This window comes from Spermophilus citellus, assembly GCF_964194105.1.
Source record: "Spermophilus citellus genome assembly, chromosome: 10".
Lineage (NCBI taxonomy): Eukaryota > Metazoa > Chordata > Mammalia > Rodentia > Sciuridae > Spermophilus > Spermophilus citellus.
The window spans coordinates 95,553,767-95,568,172 of NC_138197.1; positions in this window are offsets into that span (position 1 = coordinate 95,553,767).

Genomic DNA, 14,406 nt, shown 5'->3' on the forward strand with positions numbered 1-14,406 from the left:
CTATAAATTCTGTAATCATGCTTATAATGAGGGCAGGCTTAGATTTTAGTTTAAACATTACTGACCTACACTGTTCCAAAAAGTTTGTGGGAATATCTAATATCCATTCCAGTTCTTAAATAATGTCATGTGTTAAAAGGCTTATGTTTTTCATTTACTTGTCTCTATGTTCACTTTAGTTACGTGGCTTGGAGTTCTGTAGCAGAACCAAACTCTACTGAACTTTTAAGGGGTGGACCTATGTATGTATGTTAGGTATGCATTATATATACATACATTGCCTTTGTCCATTTGTGCTGCTATGCCAGAATATCTGAGAATGGGTAATTTATAAAGAACACAGACTTATTTCTTATAGTTCTGGAGGCTGACAGGTCCAAGGTCAAGGGGGCTATGTTGCAAGGGCCTTCTTGCTGTGTCACTCATGACAGAAAGACAAAAGAACACTTATGGGAGACGGAAGGGTTGGGGCCTAATTGACTTGTCTTTTTATAAGGAACCCAATACTACAATAACTAACCCACTCCTGAGATATTGGCATTAATTCATTCATGAGGGCAGAACCCTTGTGACCTAATTAGCTTTAACAGTCCCACCTCTTAACACTTCATTGAGAAGTAAGTGTCCAACACAAGAACTTTGGGGGATACATTCAAATCATAGCAAAATTGACTTGCAAAGCCATCTGGGTCCTCTATGAAAGGGCTCTGGGGATATCTTGGAGTCATCTTCTAACCAAATTCAGCTGTAAAATCATAAGTGAGGAAGAGCCAAAGTATATACCATTTATGTTTTAGCCAAATAACAATATTTATTGAATGTTCTTTTTATGTGAAACAGTATAGGGATATTTTTTTCTGTTCCACACAACAACCTTTACATTTATTAACTTTCTTTCCATTTTACATGTGAGAAAAATTAGAATCATGGAAATTGAACAACTTGACCATAGCTAGTAAGTGGCAGAACAAGGATTTGTATATATCATGTAAACATCATATTCTTTCAACTACTAAATGAGGACTTTCAACAATGATTCTTTCCTGTCATACTAGAAGAGTAAAAAACCTTTGCTTGAGGACTCTAAAGACTGTTAGCTTCATGGGAGCAAATGCTTGGGAAACCCAAATATAAAACTTTGTAATGCAAGGAGACCTCCACATCATGGGCTGATGGTAATGGAGGCTAAGATAAGTAGTGGTACCAAATAATAGCCTATCTGGTCTTCAGATAGGGGAGCGGGTCTAGAAATAGAGTCTCTGCTGGGGAGGTGGAGGTGGAGGATGGGTGGAAGAAAACTCATCTAAAAAGCATCACACTGTGACTATCCTCTTTGAGCTAAAGCCTGCCAATGATGGATGAGTATGTTATGTTAACATACTCTCTGGGGCAGTGAATAGTGTCTTATGAATACATCCAATGCCAGTAAATGGTGCTGAATTCTTCTCACCTAGAAAATGTTAAAATATATCCGATCTGTTACTTAAACTTGAAGCTTCATTTTGAACTTGGGTTTATGAACTTTCTATATCAACATATAATTACAATTCACAAAACCTTGCTTAAATAATATGATTTCTTTAATGCCACAGAGAATGCAGTGAACTATTTATTTGGATTTTGGATTTCTGTAGTGTCTTAAAAATTCTCAATTTGATGAAATCTAATTTTTTTAGGTACCTCCTATATACAAAGAACATTGTTAGGCTTTGTGAGACATAGCCATTAAAGGTGTCTGTTCTCAAAGAGAAGCTAGAGGGATGTTAAAGTCTTAGTACTTCCACTGTGTCTTACAGTTAAGACATCAATATATACAGGAAGGGAAAAGCCAATCCAAATACAGAGAATTGTTGGGGCAATTATCTAGAAGACGTAGAGTTCAGGATACTTTAGATAACTAACATAATTGTTATAACTCTGTCTTGTTTGTTTTTCCCACTTACTATTATTTAATTCTTAATTTTACTGCTTCCTAGTAATTCATTGTGTCAACTCAATCTGTGTGTAGCAATTGCCCTGTATTTAGACATCTAGGTTGTTTTCAGACTTATTATACAGAATGTTCATTAATCAATATGTATGCATTTCACAAATACAGAGGTGAGCAAAACAGATCATATTTCTTGCCCTGTGGTGTAGACATTTAACTGGGGACACTGTTGAAATACAGCTATGGCAGACCAGTCAGGTTGTAGCAGTTCAGTGTTCTCCCTTGGGAGAGTAGGTAGGTGAATAATGTGGCTGACTGTGAGCTTCTTGAGGGCAGGGCACTGGCTCCTTTACACTTAAAACCTCTACATCATCTGGCACATAGTAAGATGCTATATAAAATTAATTATGGGGGAAACTCCTTAAGTAGAATGTGAAAGGGGTAATAGGAGAACTTGAATTGGTCCTTGTATAAGAATCATTATGATTCACAGCACTTTCTCTATACCTTTAATATACCTTTCTGCATGTCCTGAGACATGAAATTTAATTCTCATACATATGTATGTGTGTGTGTATGTATGTGTATATATACACATACATAGTTGAGTAGTTTAATCCCTTTTCATAAATATATATATGTGTGTGTGTATTTAAATGTTATCTATTACATAAATATTATATACATATATATTTAAATGTTATCTATCTATTTATTTATTTATTATTTTATTTGTATCAGGGATTGAACTCATGGGTGCTTAACCACTGAGCCACATTCCCAGTCATTTTGTATTTTATTTAGAGACACGATCTCACCATGTCGCTTGGGGCCTCACTAAATGGCTGAGGCTGGCTTTGAACTTGTGATCCTCCTGCCTCAGCTTTCAGAGCCACTGAGATTACAGTTGTACACTACCATGCCTAGTTATTTCTCAGATATTTTCTTTTGTGAAGCATTAAATTCAGGAGGAAATGTTTCCTTGGAATGTGGTCAGCTAATACCACACTTCTGCTGTTATTATCAGAATATGTAGAGTAAGCTCTTTAAATTCTAAAAGCAAACATTATTTACTGCATGAGTGTCTTCAACACCTTCCCAGGCTTCTGGATTTCGCCTGATTATATTTCAGTCAGCAGTTGCATATATAATGTTTTATCTTGTTAAGCTTTATTGCAACAGTTCATGAATCATTTTATATGGTTTTCCTGTGAGCTACGGTATGAGCTTGTTCACATATATATTCAAATTCCTGCCAAATTTGCAAGGCTTTAAAATTTATCTTCAAACTTGTATTTTCTTTCTGCCAGCATCCACTTTTTAAGATCTCCTCCTCCTCCTCTTCCTCTTCCTCTTCCTCCTCCTTAGTTTTTCTTTCTCTTCTTCTTTCTCCCTCTTTTCCCTTTTCATAACAAAATCAATAGCTGGCATTTTTGGGGTCATTTTTACAAATCAAATATTTTTATTATTTATATGGTAACCAACTAGAAAGTCACATTGAGATATGTCATTGGCTACAGACCGAGTTCATTCTTCATCAGCTGAATGACTCACGCTCCAACCATGATACCTTGTTCAGCAGAATTACAAATTGCTACAGCAGTGGAGCATCTTCTGATAAATAGTTAATGCTGAAAATGGTAAGCTTGCTAATGCCCAGTGTCTGCTCTGGAATTTCTCAAACTGCCTGCAGAAGGGCATTAGAGTCCCTCGAATTGCTAACAGGTGATTTGCACAATAAAATTATTTTATTATTAAATAAGTTTGGGAAACACTTCATATCCTTGTTGCCTTTTAGAAAGTTCATAAAATAGATTAGCATATTGTGGCTTCCTAACCCTATTGGACTATGCAAACCTTTCACAAAACAGGTATTTTCATAGTAGTAAAAGCAGTAGGCACTTTGTTAAAGTACTTGTTAACAACTCACAGAGTGCTAATGTTCTAAAGAATATCATTTGAAAACGTTGATCTACAAACTTTCTAGAGTTGATTTCCTGGGATTTATCAGATAAGAGTGCATTGGCAGCTTGTTCTATGTGTTGGTCAATGAATTAGAAAAACACTATATAAGTACTTATGATTTTTTCTACCACTGACAAGTTTTGTCTTGATCACCAGTGTTCAGACTATTGCTAATTCGTAGATGAATATCATCTTAGTTGAGTAGTTTAACACAGTGGTGTTCAAAGTATGATCCTGGACCAGAGGCTTCTGAATCACCTGAGAACTTGTTAGAAATATAAATTTTCAGGCCAACACTTACCTAATTAGAAAACAGAGGTTGGGGGAATACTCTGTGTTTTAACAAACCTGCCAGTTAATTCTGATACATGCTAAAATTTGAGAACCACCAGTTCAACATAGTCAAGACTTCTGCTTTCTGCTCAGAAGGGATAACAGACAGGCAAGAGCTGCAGAGAAGGAAAAAAGTGCAGAATTGCAGAGGGTTCCTCTCAAGTTTTTAGTTGAGTACTGATTAGTGCATTAATATAAGGAAACTAGCTAAGGCTGGGAAAAGATCTACACAAATGGAGCAGAGGAGGGGGAAATCCCTCATAAAGGACAGGGAATAGTTTCTATTCCCACCAGCTAGAGAGGATGCTCTTCTAGTACTTGGAGCAAAAGTAGTCTTTAGGTAGAGTGCTCAGAAGGAATTGCCATAGTAGTGGGGCTGTTAGCTCTTGAATAAATGCTTTTCTGATCCTAATAAAAATCCCAAATAAATCCCAAAGGATCAAACCATTTCCAAATAGTATAGCTGCATCCCAGAACAAAACTCAAGAATATTGATAGGAAAAATCACAATTATTAGTATCAAATAAAAATTTACCAGGCATGCAAAGAAACAAGAAAATATAGTCTATAGTGAGGTGAAAAATCAATAAATAGAAACATATCCAGAAATGATACAGATGATAGAATTAGCAAATGAGGACATTAAAACAGTTATAACTATATTCCACAAGTTCATATGATAAAGAAAGTACAGAAATACTTAACCATGTTAGATAGACATATGGGAAATATTAAAAAAGCATAACAAAAAAAGAAGTACAAAAAATTGACTTCCTGAGATGAGAATACAATGTCTAAGATGAAAAACACAATCTATTAATACCTGCAGGATAAAAGATTAAATAAAGATAATAACAAGTGAAATTATCCAAAAGGAAACACAGAGAAAAAAGAAAAAAGAATAGAGCATTAGTGAGCTGTGGGACAATTTTAAATGACCTAATACACATACTTAGAATCCTCAGAAAAGGGGAGCAGAAAGAAAATTTGGAGAAATAATGACTAGAAATTTTCCAAATGGCAGTGAAAACCATGAATCAATGAACACCAAAAACCAAAAGAGGTTGGGAGTGTAGCTCAGTGGTACAGCATTTGCCTAGCATGTGCAAAGCCCTGACTTCAATCCCTAGCATGACATATAGAAAACAAAAACAAACCAAACAAGAAACATGAAAACTACACCAGGGCATTTCATAATCAAATTGTTTAAAACTAGTGAAAACAAAAAATTCTTCAAAGCAGCAGAGGGAAAAACACCACAATATATACAAAGGGAGGAAAAAATGACAGACTTCTTGTTGGAAACAATGTAAGCTACCAGAGAGTGGAGCAATATCTTTATAAAGAACTGAGAGAAGAAAATTTGTCAGCTTAGAATTTTTTAAAAACAGCAAAAAATACCTCATAAAAATGAAGGTGAAATAAAGTTTCATACATATGAAGGCTGAAAGACTTTATCATGGCAGACTTGAACTAATGGGAATGTTAAAAATAAGTCTTTCAGCAAAAGGAAAATGATACTAAAAGGAAATGTGTGTCTACAAAAGGACTGAAGAGCGCTATTCATAGTCAAAAGGCAGAAAAGACGATTTTTTTATTTTAAAAATCTAAAAGATATTTGACTAACAAGAAAACATTAGCAATGTACATGATATAGATTTTATAATGCATGTGGATGCAGGACACCAATGACACAAAGGCTTGGGAGTGGAAAAAGAACACTGTTGTGTTATATATTATATGTTATGTTATATTATATATGGAGTGGTATATTATCACTTGAAGGTAGATTATAATAAGTTAGGGATGTGTATGACAAAGCCTAAAGCAACCACTAAAATAAAACAAATTGTTATAGCAAAAATAAAAACCATCAAAAGAAGTAAATGTGATCATAAAAATACTCAATTAATCCCAAAGAGGGCAGAAAATATGAAAAAGGGAACAAAGAACAGATGGGTCAAATGAGAAGCAGATAGCAGGATGGGGGATTTAAACCCAACCATACCGATGAACACTTAGCCTAAACTCTGAGGCAAGTAAACAAGTTAACTTTGATCTCCTGTCTGCATTAAATTTCCCTTGCAAAGTTGTACAGTGGAAGATTAGAAACTTGAACTAATCATAGTTACGACAGCAAAGTGATCTTGGCAGTGATTCCTTTTCTGACTTAAGCACATCACAGATATCTAATGAGTTCAGCCAAGAGACACTGTGCTGAAGGCACTTTTCATTTTCTTTGCAAAGCACTTACATAATTCAGATTGCTGTAGCATAACAATCTAGGCACAGTGTTCAAAAGAGATTTGTGCAATAACTGTTCTGTGTCTCACAAGGCTGAGGCTTAGGAGCAGTATTAAGAGGACTTCCCTTTGACCTTTGGACATTTGAAAAGTTCTGGAGAACTTGTGGGCCAAACTCTCTTGTTTGGCTGGATTGTGTGTGCAATTTTGCAGTCTACTGCATGAGGATTACTTAGCCTTGTCTCATCTGTGTCATGCTCCCCTCACTGAACACACTTGCATTTCTTCAGTTCCCATTTTCTTCCAGGCTCGGGGTTCTTCTCTAAGGAGAATGCTTTCTTACCTTCCAATCCTGCTCACTTAGTTAATTCCTGTTAATCCTTTCATTCGAATTCAAACGTCTGTCACTGCCTACCTCCCACTTTCACCCTCACCCTTGATTCAAACTATGTTTTGCAATTATGTACTGTGGAATAATATGATTGGATGGCAAGGAAAGAATCAAAGACATTCTAAATGCATTTATCATCTTCTCAGATTAAAATAGTCCAATCTTCTGCCACTAAGTCCTTCTCACTATCACCTTCTAAGGGCATTTCTGAACTTTATTATGCAAGTTGGGGAAATCGGTGAAGGGAAATCTGAGACATAGGTAAGACTGGAAAAATGAGAAAGAAAAGTTTTAAAAGTGAGGAAAGTGAACCTATGCAAAGGGATTTGAGGCACAATGAATGAAGGCTGGGCAGCAGGGATGTGAACTACAGTTGAATTTTGGTAGGACTCAGATAATAGGATGTTCAGGAAGGCAATGGGACACAATGGGATATGAGGGACATTGAGGGTGAGAAGGAGAAGATAATATTTAAATGTAATTCTGTAGGTCGTAAATTGGATCCTCTCTGGCAATCTTCGACAGGCACAAGGAAGGATAGAAATTTCATTAATGAAATTTTGGTTGCAGTGTTTTTCTCCAGGAATAGGTGGGCTCAGAGAGGCTATTCCACAGGGGCACGATAGCAGGCAGTACTAGTGTGTTTGGCTGCCAATGTCCATTCCCTCCTTTTGTAAGGCATCCTGATTTCTTCTAGTGATCCTCTTGCCCAAGCCTCTCCTGGAATTGGCTCACCTGCTCCCAGCCTTTCTAAGGAAGAACTTGTGACTTAGGCCTGGCCAATCTGAGCACCACGTTCCTAGATCAGAAATACAGAAATGAATATGTGATTTCTTTCAGATTAATCAGGGTTTTGCCCAGAATATTTTCTGGGAAGAGAGAAATACTGCATATTCATCACTGGATTTGAATATAGGAACGAATCCCAAATATAGGCAAGCCAGGCTCAACAAAGAAGAGGCACCAGATCCTGGTGACATTGTGTCCCTCACCAATCCATGCTGCAGTTAGCCCTCAGTTTTTTAACTGAGTTTTTTAAAATACAGGAGTCAATAAACAAACACCTTGTGTTTTGGTGTATGCCAGTGAGGTGGGTGTTGGCCACTTGGAACTGGAAGGTTCTAAATGGTACACCATTCAACTTACATCTGTGTCACACATGATGAAAACTGTTTTGTGATGAAACTTCATGAGAACAGGGACTGTGCCTTTTTTTGTTCTGTCCTGGATCTCTACCATCACGTACAGCATTGGATAAGTGGTTAATTGCAGCCTTTATAAACACATTGTGTTTATCTGTTTTGTTAACCTATTATGCTTTCTGCTCCCTGAGGCCGGAGTTTTTTCTCACTTGAGTATAGACTATAGTATAAGGTTTAGAATATACTAAGTACTTTATAAATGTTGGTAGAATGAATGAACAAATACAGGGAAAACAGGATTTCAAACCAGAGTAAGGGATTACAATATTCATCATGAAAAGGCCAATTAACTTGGTTTTTATAAATTAATTTCCCAAGTATATATATTTAATGCTTATACAGTAAAACATTGGTTTTTATAACAGATGTGGAAAATTAGAAATGAACCAGACATTTTTAGCTACTTTTGTTTTCCACTATTTTATATCAATCTACTGGATTCTTATGCTTCTTTGATCTAAGAAGGCCTAAAACTAGGTGTATAAGACTTAACAACAACAACAAAAAGAGTAGTGGTTAACATATCATTTTACATGCAGTATCTGAAGAAAAACAATTGAAATGCCATGATATTTACAATGTCAAAAGTTGAAGCAGAAATCAAGCTACATTTCTAATTTTGACATTAAAATTTTGACATTAAAAACATAAAAATAAGGACCCCAATGCACCCACAGGCCATTCTGATCCCCATTGTGACCTATGCATGCAGTGAGACTATTTTGAGAACGGGAAAAGGAAACTTTTTATCATCATTTTCTCTCCCTGTTCAAATATTGTATATGATTCAGTAAAAGAAGGTAGAATTTTCTGGAAAAGCCTTGAATGATGTGAGTTCCCTAAACCATCTTTAGTGGTTAGAGAGAAAAAGCTGTAACTAGAGAAAAATGTGATCTTTCCAGACCATTTTTTTTCTGTCAGGACAGCTTGACACAAGATAAAGGCTTCCTCTTCAACAAGATCAGTCAAAAGCTGAGGAAAAAAAGCAAATGGGGACAAAATAAGACTTCCTCTTGCCAGTGTGTGATGGCCCCCCTCCTAGTTTTTCAAGTGAATTGATCCATTGAATTTCCAAAGATGAGTATGTCATGCATAGCTATCTCAGATTTCTTAGGCTGATTTTATCAATTAATTAATGTATGACGTTGCTGGAAACTGTGGCAGTCAATTCCCATTATAATGAGCTCTAGAGAATATAAAAAAAAATAGAACAAGAGATTTCTTTTTAATGGACTTGTGATTAGAAACAGGCCTTAAAGAAATAATTAGCATTTATTCCTTTTGTAGTGAATCAACAGGGAGAAAGGATTGAACTAAGAAACAAGAAAATGCTTTCTTTTTTCTATTACTGAGGATTTGAGAATTTATACAACATTGAAAGAAGTGAGCATTTCTTTGACATCAGAAAAGGAATATAAGGCTTTCAGTTACCATCCAGTTTAACTTTCCCCAATTACAAGAAATGCTTATGAACCTGTAGAGTAATTCTGTCTTTTTTTTTCCCTTTAATTCCTTAAGTAGGCTTTTGTGGTTTACAGTTAGTCACAGCATTCTCTGTTTTGGGGGACAAGGTTTTCTTTTGTTCACATAGCAACAAACTGTCAAGAGAGAAGTCAGATTGGACTGATAGGTAGCAATTGAGATCATTTTCTTAGTTCAGCAAGACTACTGGGAAGACTATAGAAGGCTGACAGAATTAGGGGTATACTTCAAAAACTAGGACATGGAAAAAGCCAACTACAAACTATATACTAGGTGTGGTATCATATTTGATTTTTAAATGTCTTTTTTTTATAAATAATTGAACTCATTGTGGGCATATGTTTTTGTCTGTTTTATTCATGTTGTACCCTTGAAAGCCTAGGATAGTGGCTGGCACAGTTTCTCAATAAAAATATGCTGAATGGATAAATTTTTAACACATCCAGCAAAAAAAGCACCAAAATTTATTTCTGGCAGGTAGGATTATGTTTTTTCTTCTTTTTTTCTCTTGATTTCTGTACTATGAACATGGATTACTTGTGTAAAATACTTGTAAGTCCATAGTGTTTTATTTTAGAATAAATAACAAAAGCTTTAAAATATCTACATGTACATATCTGTCCAAGTCTCTTCTAAACAGAATATCCTCCTAGAAACAAAAGGTGCATGATAATAGGTCTCAAAAGAAGACTTGATGTTGTGTGGAATGGGCTAGTGGTAAATGCAGATTTTCTTGGCTACCATGTGATTTCTCTACAATGCACCATGGGAACACAGATTTCTGTTAAGGGTTGAATTAATGATTTTACTTATCTTACAGTCATACAATGATCTCTTAATTGAGCCCACTTAGGATTCCTTTTGTCTGCTGATTTTAAAACATCAGATCATCATCTTATTTTAGAAAAGGGTCCAAGAAAATCTCTTACCACTGCAATTGTTCACATTTAGGAAGGAAAATAGATTTCTGTTTGCATGCCTGTTCTGATTGACTGTATTTTAAGGATATGGTTATGCCTTGTTGATTAGCAATATCTGCTATGGATCAGGTATGGAGGAAAGGAGGTATAATTGCCTTGTGAGTGCATGATGTGGTCCATTAATATCTTATATTTAGACTCAACCTATTGATCATAATTAGCTTTTTAGGGTGAGTTCAAAATATGATATGCAGAATAATGAGAAACTTTTAAAATCTCAATTTATGTCTACACTCTATGTCATTTTAATCCAAATTTTTGGAGTAGTTTAGACACTGTCATTTTTTAAAGCTCCTAAATTGATTCCAAGTTTGAAATTCCAAGTTTGAAATTCCATGTTTGATCTACAACAAGGACTGTTTGGTGGATATCTCCCTAGCATTTAACTGGTTCATTACTTGGTAATATATTTAGTTACATTAGTGTATGTATGTGTGTGTATACATATATATGTATATATGTGTGTATGTGTGTGTATATATATATATATATATATATAGACATATACATACATACACATTTAGTTACATAAGTGTATTGTGTATACATATATATGTATATGTGTGTATAAATATATATATATAAATATAAATATATATACATATATATATATATCCCTTATTTTGAGAGTTCTCAAGAGAGTTAGTTCCTAAAGTTTAGAAGTTTAATGACTTTCAGGTTTTCTTAAACCATAGATTAATTTTTAATGGGTTCTGAATTTTTTGAATCTGCTGGCAATATTTCCTTTTCTTTTTAATTTGTATATGCTTTTAAAATAATAATTGTTCTAATGCCCACAAACTCTTTATTTATAGCACTAATATATATTTAAAGAATGCCTATCTTTCTAGTTTGTTACTGTTAAGTTGGTCATATTATATTGACACTAAGACAAAAACTCAGAAGCCGGAAAACCTTTTAAACTGCACTGTAAATAAAGGAAATACAAACAAAGACATTTCCAGTCTTGTGATGTGAGTTCTTATGAAGGGATAGAAAACTAAGATCCCAAGGGACCAAGCAGGAAATCTAAATAAATGAAATGGACCAGTTTGTTTAAGGAGAGAATGAAAGGGGGAAAGAGAGAGAGAATGGGAATACACAGTGTCCATTATTGTCAGATCTTCTAATTTTTAAAGAAAGCCAATTGAACATTATCAATGTCTGCCCTCTTAATTTTTTTAAAAACATCATGTCATTCCAATAAAACATATCCATGTTTGGGATGTCATCCATTGACTTATTACAACATTTTAAGCACAAACAATGGTGTGTATACAAGGGTGAGCATCCTTCAGTGAGCCTCCTTGGAATATAGCTATGATTAGAATGACAGCAGATGATGTAATTCTGATTTATTTTTTTACTTAAGAGATAAGGTCATTGGTTCCTTGACATCAGTAATAAAATAAGTACTGTTTTATTGGTTATTTATCATGCACTATTTACATTAAAACATAATTAGAGTACATTTTCTGAAACATAACATTTATTTTGTAACTAGGAATATTTTCATATGACTGAACAATTCTGCTGTAATTAATGCATTTGTCTCAAGTACTGTTTTTGTACGTTCTGCATGGTTAATATTCATTTTTTAAACAATAACCATAAGTATAAAATTAAAGGATTAAGTCTAGTTGATGGTGATCTCATGAAATCGTGATAACAGTGGCTTTTGAGATAGAACAATTGCTGAGAGAAGGGTTTAAGAGTAAACAGAAGGATAGGCTTACAAACCCAGGAAAACCAAGATCATGTCTATTTATGGGAAACTAGTGAAAATATTTACTTCAAAGAGGTTTTGACCTGCATGGAGAAAGTCAGAATTCCATTTTAATGAATACTTTTATCTCTTGCTTTATTCTAGTCATTATTTATCAAACTCAAAACAGGCATTTCTTTTTTTGTTGTTGTTTGTTGCCTCATTTGCAGAACACATGTAGAACAAATTCATTGTTTCACTGATATTTTTCCCCCTACCATCTTTTGGCTTTCATTTCCTTTGTGCTAGATGCTTTGAATGGCATGTGATAACACACACTGGCTATAGTTGATTGGTTCTGAAGTTCTAAGCAGTGTTAAGATGAGTCACCTATAACCCCAAGTGGCTAGAAACATAAAGAATCTTTTTTAAACCTGCATACCCACTGAGTTGTAAAATGCTATTTCTTAATGAACTTACTGCTACTTTCCTTTCAATTCCACCTTATAGTTCCCTGAAATTTATGCAAACTCTTAATTCCACTAAATACAATAATGTTCAAAAACACTAGCTTTACCCCCTTTTATTATAGACATGGTAGTAGTTACCAAAGATGAAAATGAAATGATGATAATAATTTCTCCTTTTCTGACATCTTAGAATTTGATAGCTGGCAGGGATTAAAAATTCATCTGGAGGAGCTCTTCTCGTCACAGTGTTCGATTTGGCCAAGGCCACACAGCTGGAGGTGCTCTTGTCCACATGTCTTGACTTTTACCTCACTGTGAAGCTCCTAACAGTTTTCAAGGCATTTCCGTATTTGGTCCTTTAACAGCGCCATATCCTAGGAAGGGTGGGAATTATTATCCCATTGCAGAAATTATTAAACTAGGTTTTTAAGAAAGTTATTCAAGATTAAATAGCTAGAAGCCAGTGTTCTCCCTGAAGTTTAGGACCCCTTAGAGATTGAGAAAACCCAAGCCAATTCTACTTCTTAAAAAGATCACATTTATTTTAAATTTTTACATTTAAAATTTGCTGTAGGGGCTGGGGTTGTGGCTCAGTGGTACAGTGCTTGCCTACTATGTGAGAGGCATTGGGTTCAATTCTCAACACCACATATAAATAAATAAAAGTTCATCAACAACTAAAAAAATAAAATAAAATAAAATAAAAAACCTGCTCTAATTTGGATCTTGAATGTCCCCCAAACCATGTGTTGAAAGCTTTGTCAACAGCCTGTGGTACTATTGGGAGGTGGCAGAAGATTTAGGAAACGGGGCTACTGTTAGTTCATGGGGTATGTCCTTGAAGGGGATATTGAGATCCCTCGCTCGTTTCTGTTTCTCTCTCTTTGATTCCCAGTTTCTTTTTTTTTCTTTTTATTTTTTAAAATATTTTTAGTTGTAGATGGACACAATATACTTATTTATTTATTTTTTTAATGTGGTGGTGAGGATTGAACCCAGTGCTTACATGTGCTAGGCAAGTGCTCTACCACTGAGCCACAACCCTAGCCCCTGATTCCCAGTTTCTTGGTCTTTATAATTTCTGTACAGAAGAGGCAACAGTGTCTGGAATCTGTGGCTTGAAGCTGGAGTTATATAGTTCTTTAAGATTGAGGACATTTATCACAAAATGTAGGTGTAACCGGTAGAAATTATGGAGTGTGGGTGGAGGGGTGTGATACAATGAGATATAGACATTTGGTAGTTGTCACTGGTTCCTGGCACACAGCTCCAAAAACCCTTTGAATCTCTGGAATGTTAAGGGTATTTTTGTTTACTAGTGAGGTGGCTGGGGAGCTCCTAGACAGCTTCAGGATGGGTTGTTATCAGAGAGACCAAGGCATGAATTTGGGGAGGTGAGAGGTTTGGGATTGAATTCAGTTATTAGTGACCAATGATTTAATTGATCATTCTGCATAATGAAACCTCCATAAATATTCCAAAACAACAGGGACCAAGAGTCTCTCCCATAACTTGTCTTATTCATTTCTCTTACTTTACTGCTTCTGAGTTTTATAATAATAAATATAAGCTAACTACTTTCCTGACTTATGTGAGCTGTTCTAGCAGGTTATTGAACATGAGGAGGGGATGATAGGAACCCCTGATTGTTAGCCCATCAATCATCTGGCACCTGAAGTGGGAGTAGTTTTGTGGGACTGAGCCT